Here is a 13,565-nt window from a genome sequence, read left to right on the forward strand (position 1 = left end):
TTTCTTTTGTAGACTGATTCGAATATTGCTATTAATAAACGTAATGCATTTGAATATCAACAACAACTAGACAAAGTATACTGTTCACATCAGCTGATCTGACTATGAAATTTCATTTAAACTAGAATTACATTTTTTCTTTAAAAAAACAATATAATTTAGTCATTTAAAATCGTATCCTCCCATAACTATTTCTAGCAAAAATTGTTATAATACATGAGCATATTATAGCTGGGTCTGTTATTTCATTTTTCAGAATTATCGAAGTACAAGTCATACCATGAAACTAAAAATAATTTGGAAAATAGATCTAAACAATGTAAAAATAAGATAGGAATAACCAACCTACATCCATGTTTATTTTGATAAAGCGGGAAATCTATTATTGTTTTCCCAATATTGAGAAATGAAATGTTTTGAACAAACAACACTCAAATATTCGTAAAATCTGAATTTAATGCATCATGTTTCCTTTCTAATTATATTAACAAGAATCCGTGTCCACATATGGTTATTAAATGACAAAATGAAACAAAAATGTATATACTATGTTAATTTTTTACAATTGTTCTTATGGACCGTAAATTGTATGAGTGTCGTTTAATTGTTGTGTAAGGAGCATGTCGTATGATATGTATAAGTGTTCCTCGTTTCTCGTTTGTATATAGTTTAGAGCATTTGTTTTCCCGTTTGAATGCTTTTACACTATTCATTATTTGGGGCTTTTATAGATTGTTGATTGGTGTTAACAGAAACTCCATCTTGAAGACCGTACTTTGACCTCTAACATGTATAATGTATTATTTTTGAAAGTTGTGACTTGGATGGGGAGTTGATACATGTATATATTAGAAGTTTGTTTTTGGCTTATCATACCTATGTAAGAAGGTGTGAGATAAGTGTCAATATTTCAAATTAACATGATAACAAAACCAGGTTAAACATACACTGAACGAATGAGTTTGCGTTATGACGCATTGTAAATGACGTAATGTTTTAGTCTTAATTATTGTTTTGTATATTCCGCTCCTTTTATTTATTTTTTTTCATAATGAATGAAGTTTTACTGCACCGTTCCTGTTCGTAATTTACTTATTCTACTTTTCAATTAAGGACCCTTTTTAATTAAATATTGAATATAGAGGGCAAAATGTTCAATAAAGTACCCCTGTAAATTAGTTAATGAATATCTAGGGTAAACTGTTCAATAAAATATATCTAATAGAGTAAGTTATATTTATAAAACTGCATAAGAACAATTCAATCGTATACCAGAATACGGTATGTGTCTTAACCGTACTCTATATGGTTTTGATAAAAACTTCACTGAACCTTGAAATTGATGATGATTCTTTATACTGATAGCATAACTCTTTTTGAACCTTTTGGACTTTTACACCACTAAACTATATGAGAAGTCTTAAGTGATGAGGTCATAATGTTCATCCTCAAATTTATAGGCGGTCATTATATTTTGAAGACTAAGTATATGCTTATCAATTCTTACAAATGCAAATAGCTGGTCAACGTTATGCCAATAATGAACTAGAAAATTAAAGAAACAACAGACACGGCTTCCTCCGCCTGATTTTTAGACTTATATCTTACCAAATATCACACAGTCATCTCAGTACCAGAATCTATGACAAAGGAGACGATTTTAATTTTGAAATTATAAATTTCCTCTACCTTAGTAGCAATATACCAACTTCACCTGCATATGGGATATATATTTCCCAACTTATTCGATATTCAAGAGCTTGCAGTCCTACTCAGACTTTGTTAAACGTCATCAGTGTCTGAGTAGAAAGTTGATGAACCAATGATATGTCAAAGAACGTCTCGTCCTTTTTTTTTAAAAGTTCATCAGAAGGTACCATGATCTTTTTGATAAATATTCTGTATCAACTTCGCAAATATTACATGATGGTCTTGATGTATAGATACTGCGTACTGATGTTGTTTATCATCTTAACAACATGTTTTATTGTTCTTTCATTTGTCTTTGTTCTATTATTTATATTACTTTCACTGTCGGATTGTTTTATTTGATATCCGTTTAACGTGGCTTGATACTTATACATCCCGTCAATGTGTTTGTATTGTCTTTCATTTTTTGGTAGTGTGTTTTGTATATCCGACTTTTTGTATTTCTTTGGTTCTTATAACGTGACTGTGTACTTTAAGAGATCCCGTCAGTATGATATTGTTCTATTTTATGTTTTTATGATATATTTCTATTATGAATTACAAAATACGTTGAACCACAAACGTCAAAATTATTCAATCACGTAGTGAAATTAACTATTTGCGGATTCTTATAAATTCGATATAACTTTTGGACTATTTCAAATCTCACTCTATTTCTGAAATGTATTCTTACATACTTTTGATTTTTCAACCCTGTATACTAACATTTCCTATGTAAAATTTAAAAATTGTTTGTATGTACATTATACGACAAATATATGTGACGTTTAACATTTTTTGACGTCAGACACGCAAATCAATGAATGTCTTTGTAGAGAGATGTTTTTGTGTTCTGTTAAATTTTACAACTTTTAAAATTGTTACACGATGATGTCTGTTGTACCCATATTTTGACTATTTTATTTATTGTGTCTGTTTAGTTAACGCATCATTGTAAATATAACGGAATTTGATGAGACTGTCATCAAAGTGAGAGGATTAGCGCTATAAAACCAGGTTTAATCCACCATTTTCTACATTTAAAAATGCCTGTACCAAGTCAGTAATATGACAGTTCTTGTCCATTCGTTTTTGATGCGTTTTGTTACTTGATTTTGCCATGTGATTATGGACTTTCCGATTTTGATTTTCCTCTGAGTGCAGTATTTTTGTGACTTTACTTTTTATATGTACAGGCAATAAAATTTTTTTAAAATCATCGTGTTGCTTACAATGGAAGCACACACCGGGTTGTACTACTTTCCATGTTCAAAGTAGTACATAATTGGCTTATATTTAATGTTTTATTTTCCATATAAACATTTTCAATGTGTTGTTTTCAAGGTTTAATTTCTAGTTATACGACAGATACATCAGACGTCAACCGAGAACAAAACTCTGTCAACTTCAGATTGTGAATTGTCAGATGTTGTTATGATCCATATTGCCATCTTATTGGAAGGAACGTAACATTACTCAAGTTCGAGACGTTTAAACATGTTTTCATATCACCAGAATGTGGAACACCGTTTAAATAGATCTAAAACAGTGCCATAAGGCCATCAACGACGTGTGTTCTTCTTATTGTAAAAATGTTGTGTAAATTAGAAAGATCTGATAACAAATCTCTTAATTATATTTTCAATATACAAATGATATATGTATGATATTGTGGATATTCGAATTTCCCGTTTTGAAAAAATAAAGAAATACAATGAGAATAAGAGAGTAAGCGACAAATCAGCCAGAAATGTAAAGGTGGAATTACATAAATACAACATGGACATACTTAAAAATGAAATGATAAATTTTTCATTCCGTTTCCCTACAAATCATGGAGTAAACACTAACAACATATCATCCATTTATGTAAGGCATATTCCGAATATTTGAAGGTCTCAATTATGCACTGATTATCTTAGCTATAAAAAAAGAAATCTACAAAATATAGTTCATTATGGGGTTCTAGTAAGTGTTCTAGTACTTATATGTGTTTTAACTACTAGTATCTTTTTATCTAGAATAAAACATTTGAACACAGGTGAATTAGATATTTGGATGTTTTATATCAATAACGTGATTATGATAGTCCTTTTGATCTGGTTGACACATTTTACTTTTAAATCTTAGAACCTTACGTTCTTACAATCGTATCTAACAAAAGTTTCCTTATTCGATCAAATCAAAAAACTTACTTGTCAAAAATAAATCTAATACAGCTTTCTTATGTGTTATGAACTGGGGGTTTTGTCACAAGACAAATGACTTATCAGTGACGCTCGAATCCAAAAATGTTAAAAAGGCCACATGAAATACGAAGTTGAAGGCCACTGAGAACCAAAATTCCAAAAATGTTTGCCAAATACAGTTTAGGTAATCTATGATTGTTATTCATAGATCAAATTCAGATATTTTTTTAATATAGATCTGTATCAATGACCTAACAGCCTTAATCCTATCGGAAATATTATGTTCGTCTTCTTTCTTTCGTGTAATACAGTGCCTGAATACATCAATGTTTTGAAGGTGTGTTTCCAAATGATGGAGTTAGGTTCACGATATTTTGGGCCTTTTAATCGCACATGTCGCATAGGATCTTGTCTCATTTTTAACGTTTGAAAAGCATACTAGTTTGAATATTCTGTGACTGGCAATATCCGAAATGATAGCTGTAAATTTGTACTGGTTTGGATATGGATATGCAACAGTGGTTTTCACCAAAGAGATGTTTAGCTAGCTATGTACAGTGGTTTCCATACGTGAGATTTATTGTTAGCTATATAGAATGGTTTCCAGAGGTGAGAAAATTTGCTAGCTATAAAGTTTTATCCACCATTTTCTATGTAAGAAAATGCCTGTACTAAACCAGGAATATGACAGTTGTTATCCATTCGTTTGGTGTGCTTGAGCTTTTTATTTTGTCACTCGATTAGGAACTTTCCTGTTTGAATTTTCATCGGAGTTCAGTACTTTTGTGATTTTACTTTTTCAACCTTAAGTTGTACAGATAATGAAGTTTTGAAAGGCGTTATGCGTAAAAAGTGTGCTAATGTGATGAATACTTTACGACTTTTGTATGAATTGCAGCAGATCATACGTAGATATATCTTCGATAGCATGTTATGTTTAGTGACCATGGGTCTTTGTGTAATAATTCGCTAATCTAAAAGATGAATTATATGGAATACCTTTACCGTCAATGATGCCTTCGAAACCAAAAGGAGTGAAAGTGGCCAAATGTTGGGCTTTTTTTCTGTGGAAAGGCATTGCAAAATAAGGATGGTTAGTTCTATTCTATACTTTTGAGTGATGCGAACTTAAACAGAAATGATTGAATGATCAGTATGATTCAGAGACTAGTACATTTTTAACATATTCCTCAATGCATACAGTTTATTGAATATAAAACTTTTGATTTTAAGATTTTTTATCGTTCAATTAAATTACATAGTATGACTTAAAAGAATTAACAAATACATTTTGCGTATAATATCGTAAGTAAACCATGTAAACGGTATGTATTCGCTCGATTGTTTTACATGCAGAATATAAGAACGTTATATTAGTGCAGCAAAAAAATGCCAATGGTGTTAAAAGATATATCATAAAGATGTAATGTTTGTCTTCGATCGTTGTTTCATCAAGAATTAAAGAAAAGTCGACTTAATGTATTCCATTCACACCAATACTTAATAATTTAGAAATATCAGATTCAACTTACAATGTAACAGATTCGTTATTGATAGTAAGAGAACAAGAAACTGGATCGCAATTATAATGTTCTTGTCTTATATAAATGATTAATAATGGCTAACTGGTAAGACTTTAACAAATCATAGCATAATACCATAATCAAGTATTCGATATCATCCAATTAAGTTAAGTTACATATCTAAGACAAAATATATATGAGAAAAACAAACGAGGGAAAATAATTAGGTTCAGGATCTGATGACGTCCAAATCTCCGGATTCATGTTCCAGGTCAACTATGCCGTTCAAACATGAACCAAAAACATAAGCTTTTTTATATAAGTTTGAATCTAAAATCAGCTATCAACAGCGTTAACAAACTATGCTTTAATAACGTTGAATCTCACTCAGGTTCCATCGCTTCACTTTATGTCAAAGGGGGGAATACCTGTAATTTTTAATCTTGAATTTAATTTAGAAGGGTAGTGCATTTAACTATTGACAGTATAGTTTTTGCTATTCTGATTAACTTGCCTATGTTGCTTAAATAGGTGATCCAATAATGACAGAATAAGAACAAAAAATGGATGAAAGGGGCTTATACTGTGTTATAACATTTATTTAATATGTTGTAACGTAATAAGATAAATACTGATTCTGATAAATAGAAACTCAATGCGTAATTGGCTTTTTTCAGTTTGAGTGAATTTAAAGTTTTGTATACTGAGGTACTTGATACTAACAGGATGACACACCTCTGGCAATTTATTTTGATTGATACTTATTGATTAATTTTACCTTTTCATATTACCTTTGATACACAAATAAGATGACAGTGTAATATTTTAAATCATTTGCTCGATCGTTGAATTCAGAATGTAAACATTTCACGCAAATTTCAACACTTATGTAAAGACAAAAAAAACCTAATTTCCCGCCTTTTTTTCGATTGCTTATATCTCAAATATATAGCAATCTTTTAAAGAGTTTTTTTTATTTTGAAACAGTGTAACACAAATCCTTTATTGAATGAGCAACGCAGCCATATTATTTCGTAGACAATTTGTTTAGAGTTCCGTATTTTTATTAGAAGTCAAAGGTATATATTAAAATACGAGGATATTAATCATTGATATGTTTTAAAAAATTGAAAACAACACAATTAATAATTTCTTGCGTCCGAAGCGCCTTTCTGGATTTACCTTCATCAGGAACGCTCAAAGCCAAGCATTTGAAATCCGGATATGTATAAGTACCGACACCGTTGAAGATAAAAAAAAGATTGTCAAAAATACCAAAAATAAAAGGCAAATTTATCTAAAGCCAACTATTCCTGAGGGAATTGAAACCTTAGTTTCAAAATAATTTCAAAATGTATAAAAGGACAATTTTAGTTTAATCATGTCAGTACCGAAATACTGACTACTGAGCTTGTCCAAATGATACAGTGCACCTTTTTTTTAATTTCTGGGGTGTTATGCTCAAACACCAAAATAAAAGGTAAGAGACTTACCAATATATAATATTTATATACGAGTATTAATTCTGTTCTTTCGAAATACAAAACTTGTACAGGATTGAAAGCTATATTTAATTTAACATGTTTGCGTGGTAAACCATTCCAACAATAACTTGTAAGAATATAAGTCTTTCTTACATTGTTGAATGGAATTTTCATGGCGAATAACATGTGTGTAGAAGTTGTAAAATGCTGTTTTTGAAAACCGTTAATATTTCGTTATGACGCGAAACCAATGTTTAAGGTTAGGCAAGGCTAGACGGTTACAAACATGTTTAACCCGAAACATTGTCTATACACTCTTCCAAATAAGGCAAATGTAGTTCATTTGTACACTATTTTATTGGCGTGTTAATAGCTCATTGTATTGTTTTAGTGTTACTTATTGCGTACGGAAACACTGTAACATTTTTGTAGTTGTCTCGTTTATATATTTTCTAATAAAATATTTCAGCGGAACAGATGAAAATGAAATTGAGAATAGATGCTGGGAATGTGTCCTAGAGACGACAATCCGATAAAAGAGAAATCAGCTGAAGGCCAACTATGCCACTTAATAGTTCGTATTTTTAAATTGTGCAAACACCTACAATTAAACGTGGGTAGACTTATTATACCATCTGTATTCAGACGCATTTTAATATTATCATGACACATGTGTATTCTCAATCAACCGTAAAATGTAGTGTAAAATTATAGCTTATGATGGTGTAAGCAAAAGCCCCGGAGTTGGTCTTTGAACTATCCAACTTATACCATAATATCCCTCCCGACTTGTGAATCACTTTATTGGTTCTTTCTTCTGGTATATCATATGCAAATAAGCTTTCGGCCAGAAAATCTAGAAAAGAAGAAATTATAACCATTATATTTAGAATTAAAACGACAGTAAATAAACTCATCATATATAATAGGACATAATTGTGTATTTACGCCAGTGACGCTCGAATCCAAAAAAAGATAAATTATCGATGTTAAAATGTCGTAAATAAACCACGAGTATCAGAGTATCACATATTTTACCACTTCAGTCATTATACAATTGTTATGGCGACCTGAATTTAATTTAACAAAAATTATCACGACTACCGATAATATCACAGTCTTCAGGCCAAATATACAATATATATTTCGAATTATGCTTATCAATTTTTATAGGATTACATGTTCGTTGATATGTCTATACGCATTTCAGTAAGACTAACTAACATTTGTAGTATACATGTTCCAATCGTGTACCATTTAGCGAAAGTGATATACATACAAATAAATGTACTAAGCACAGTATTGAAAAGTGCTGCATTCATATGATATTGTTTTTTGTCCTAGGTCATTTTTTATGATTTATCAAATATATTAAACACAACATTTAATTTATTTATTGTTTATAAAACGGGAAAGCTGTAGAATTTAACACAAAAAGGTCATGTTTGGTACAATTAAACTTCAGCCAAAGACCTTATACACACAGATAATACCCAACCTTCCCTCTAAATTTATAACTCAACTACATCTACTTCCCGCGACGATTTGTTTTCTCTCAAGTAATACTGATTGATAAAGAGATAGTGTACTAAATACAATGGTGTGATGTCAAAGAGTACCAAAATAAACTGAATTTCAGCTGTTTACCTTGTTTACACTTAATATACATGTTATGATATCAACTTACGTTGCAATGTTTTGCAAAATTGTATGAATGTTACGATGGATTGGTATCGGTATCCACACACACTAATTTGTTAAAATAGTACATCATCCAAAAATATGGAAACAAGCATTTATAACGAAATAAATTAACATTACATGCATAGCGTTATTCAAAACATTTCAAACATATTTTTTTTAACAAAAGTACCATTCAAGCATTTTGATTTCAAATAAAATGTACAGATGTGAATTTTTTTCGAATGTATCATTTTAATAAAGAATAACAAACTATCGGAATGATTACCCTACTTTACAAATATATGCACTAACAATATCGTACACAAAAAGATTATTGTAAGAAAATGTTGTTTATTGTAGAAAACATCTACCTACCGTATGTTTACCTGTCAATTAACTATCTGATACAATAAACTAAGCAAAACGTTATGCATACCTTTTGATCACAGATTTCAGTTTTGTTTCACAATTACATTATACTGTATCGCTTTAGTTCAACCTTAAAACATGAATAAAGTTTATATATGTTATGATAGGCACACGTGCTGATCTCATATATGGCATGTCTATTGCAAAATGTTATGTGCGGATGCTTTTTATTTGATGACTAAAAACATATGAGTTACAGCATTTGTCAAAGTATTTGCCAGAACATGATAATGCAAATGAGTGATATTTATTCAGATTGATAATACGTGTAAAATATCGATTCTTTAAAGTCTTTAAAAAACACATTAGTTTGTTAATAGATGTTTTGAATCCACTATTTGACAGTATTTCATATTGATAGCAAATCTTGTCAATAATATTGTACAAATCTATGTATTTGCTTATTCGGTCGATTTTTCTAATAATAGGACTGCAATAAAATGTAAAATTAATTTGAAACAGAAGAGAGATACGGATTTCAAAATGTTTCGTTATTCTTAGACTTAACGATTGTGCAATAGCCCTCATTTTGAAACAACTAGAAACAAAGCATGAATATTAAAGACAATAAACTTATAGCATTCAAGAATAGTCAACAAACGACAAAAAAAAAAATACTGCTGCAAGTGTCAACAATTTCAGTTACCTATGAGACACCTAAAAAAAAACAGTTGTTGCACTTACATAACAAACTGCCAAATTCCATATTGTCTTTTATATCATGATAATTACTGTATTAGACAAAACAGAAAATGTAACAGCAACAAATATCAGTAATAAAAAAAAAATGCTTCAACATATTTTCAAAATTACTCATTGACATTGTTTAACTGTTCAAAACAAAATGTCCCTACAGGTAGATAAACAAATACCATGTTTTCAATGTTAACCAATCTCATGAAATAATATACATTGATGATTAATAAAGATGAGTGTTTCCTTCACTCTTCAGAATTTGGGAAAGGTACATGTCTTACTTTTCCACGTTCTACATGTGCTGGTTCCAAGTCTCTCTGAAACCTGTCATATCATAGTTTGTTTTCGTTTATTATTTTGTATGATAATCACGCCGTTAGTTTAATATGTTTTACGTTTGCCATTTCGGGCTTTTTATAGCTTATTGTGTGGTATTGTTTTTGCACATTATCAAAAGCCGTTCGGCTAACCTATTGTGTTTAACTTCTTAGTTATTTTGTCTACTGCTGAGAGACTTTTGTCATTGAAAACCGTTCGACATCTTATTTTTATATGGTAAATTACTGAGAGTATCGAATAAATGACTTCTCTGTCTATAAATTCATGTCGTCTAACAATCTAATCTAAGTGGCTGTAATGAAAAGCGTATGCCATACAGAAACGCACAATAATATAAGAAAGCTAAACATTGTGTATGCCCAAAATGTATGTGATGACATCTTAGACATGTTTGCAACATAAAAGACCTAAACAGATCACATAAGTTTTTTTTTTGTTTTTAAAAATCCGAACACCAGAATTGATGTTAAAACCAATTGTAAAGATTGAAAAAAAAACAGACGTACTTGCATTATATTTCATGGTTAATCGGTTTTGGCTTTTAACTAGCTTTCATTAACTGCGAGTACTCACTAATCATCCAACGCCTTGTGCATGTGAAACTATATTTCATTCTGATTACTTAATGATATCAAATTTTAGTATTCATTTGATGCGACTTTTGTCGGAACAACACTATAGGTTATATGTATAATGGACTACAAATCAGGCGGAATTCAAAACATTTCAGTCTAACATTTCCGCGTGACATGACTTGAATGCAACGATTATTTAGATAAACGTTTGTTTGAAGTGTAATTGTGTAGTCCAGTCTTTCTTTATAAAAGAGGAACGAAAGATACCAGAGGGACAGTCAATGCATTACAATACAATACATTATAAAAGTTTCAAGGTTTTGCTATGAAACATGGGCCTTGATATCATATATTCATAATTCGGAGCTGACTTGATATGCCATAATTCGTGTGTTTTCTAATATTTCTTTCTTCTTCAGGAACGTTAATTTCCTGGACGGAGTAAACACACAAATTTGCAGTTATAAGAGAAATTGATAACAAAAATGGTAAACATGTTTATAAAAATCATAAAAATACAGTACTTCCAAATACCTTTTAATGATACAACTTACCCGTACGTCTATGATATATTTATATGTTATGTTGCTGATTATATAATCTATTCATATCTTTCCAAAGACTATCTAGTACCTACCTATATGAACTGTGCATCACACTCAGATAATATGTATTAAATAACAGTGTATATAAAGCTTTCAGAGTTGATTTTTATACAAATAATTCGCATGTTATACGACTAACAATACAGTTAATTTCCTTAGATTAAAAAAAAAATTTTTTTTTACAAACAACGAAATGCAATGAATTAGTTGAATGGGAGTGCTCATGATAATGCTATCCAATTAAAAAGAGTTGTCTCAGTTGATAGTGATACCTTATTGTTGAATTTTTACATAAGGAGTTCAAGCAAATTTCCTGAAATTATCAAAATGTAAATAGACTATCGAGATTGAAGGAATTAAAATAGGTGGATACAAAAACAACAAATATTTTGTATTAATATTATTCCAATTTGTCAGTGAAAACAAAACAAATCTAATAGAATTCAAATAGTGTCATTTCAACTTATATGACAAACACATTGCAGAAGCGATGTGCACGAAAAGCATTTAAGCTAACATTATGATAACATTATAAATGTAACTTTGGTTAATCAGAATAACAAGAAAAGTCTATAGTAAGTAAAAAGCTGATTATCACAAAATAGGAAGCAACTAGAAAATCGAAATAAACGAAATAGACATATGTAGAACTATAATCATGATAATAAATCATTACATGTAATTAAACATATGAAAACTAAATGCAAGGTTGTATACCATAATAACAAAATAGCTGTAAAATTAATGTTAAGTACTGGAGATTTAGTTATGACATTTCAAACTGAATGTACACGAATTTGTTTTTTAAAATAGCTTTCTATTTATTATGTGTGATGTTGTGCTGCTTTCATAGACGTTTATTCCATTTAATTAAAACATTATCAATCCAATAAATCATTCGTGCTGTACTACACATGTTATGGGACTCTACATACCTATAAACCAAACTGTAGTGTTATTTTTGGAGAATATTGAGACAAACAATTCACATAAAACATGCGTATTTAAATTTATTCAGAATGACCATTTGCATGTCTGTCATATTACTTCCACTCACATAGCCAGTATCCATGCTTAAATGTCGAGTAGTTCATGAGATACAATAAATATAATTCGTATATGTATAATCATGTGTGTATTATAAATTTATTTGTTATTGTAAAGGACAGTTGACCCGAATTGCTTTATGATGTATGGCATCGTTACAAGTTATTATAAATTATTATGTATATACCTGATAATTCAATAATACTTTTAATCTCGATGGAATCGCTATACAGCAAATTCGGCTTGGATCCTGATGTGTTAAATACCATGAAAAGCTTATTGTTTTTCGGTAAGTATAAGTAAGTACCAGATACACTGATACCATTGTAGCTTCTACGAACATTTGTTGAAAGAATTATTTTAACATCAGAGCCATCGTTGTTGGGTGCTTTCATGTCACCATCGTAATTGATCCAATACAGCTTTTTTTCTTCAGCTTCTACAAATTTTAAAAACAAAATTGTAAAAACATCATGATGCATTTTTATAGCGATGATATAGTAAAGTACTGCTGTTATTTCATTAATCTGGTGTAATGTGTTATGTCTGATGCTTTACCGATATGATAAGGTTTTGTGTTACTTACAAATGTTTGGTATTTGGGGAAAATTCCCTATAATTCTAAATAATAAATATGAAACATGCGCTTAAACTTAAAACTAGAAATTAATGAAACAACAGAAACGGTTTCCTCTATATCGTTGCTTTACCTCGGACATTGATTTGGTTTTATTAGTATATCCAAAAAAATAGAAATTAGGGAAACAACAGACACGGCATCCTCCGTCTCATTTTTAGACTTATACCTCGAATTTGACATACACGGTCATCGCATTACCAGATTCTATGACAAAAGAGACGATTCTAATTTTGCAATTGTTATTTTTTCCAAACTAAGTAGCAATAAACCAACTTCACCTGCATATGAAATATACATTTCCTATTTCATTCGGTATTCAAGAGCTTGCAGATGCTACTTAGACTTTGTAAAACGTTACCTGTGTCTGAGCAGAAAGTTAATGAACGTCTCGTCCTTTTTCTGAGCTCACCTGGCCAAAAGGGCCAAGTGAGCTTTTCTCATCACTTGGCGTCCGTCGTCTGTCGCCCGTCGTCCATCACCGTTAACTTTTACAAAAATCTTCTGTCCTTAAATTGGTAATTTTAAGGAAATTTTACTGTTTTTGGTTATTATCTTGAATACTTTTATAGATAGAGATAAACTGTAACATGTGTAAACAGCAATAATGTTCAGCAAAGTAAGATTTACAAATAAGTCAACATGAATGAAATAGTCAGTTGACCCCTT

This window comes from Mytilus trossulus, chromosome 9, assembly GCF_036588685.1.
Source record: "Mytilus trossulus isolate FHL-02 chromosome 9, PNRI_Mtr1.1.1.hap1, whole genome shotgun sequence".
Taxonomy (NCBI): domain Eukaryota; kingdom Metazoa; phylum Mollusca; class Bivalvia; order Mytilida; family Mytilidae; genus Mytilus; species Mytilus trossulus.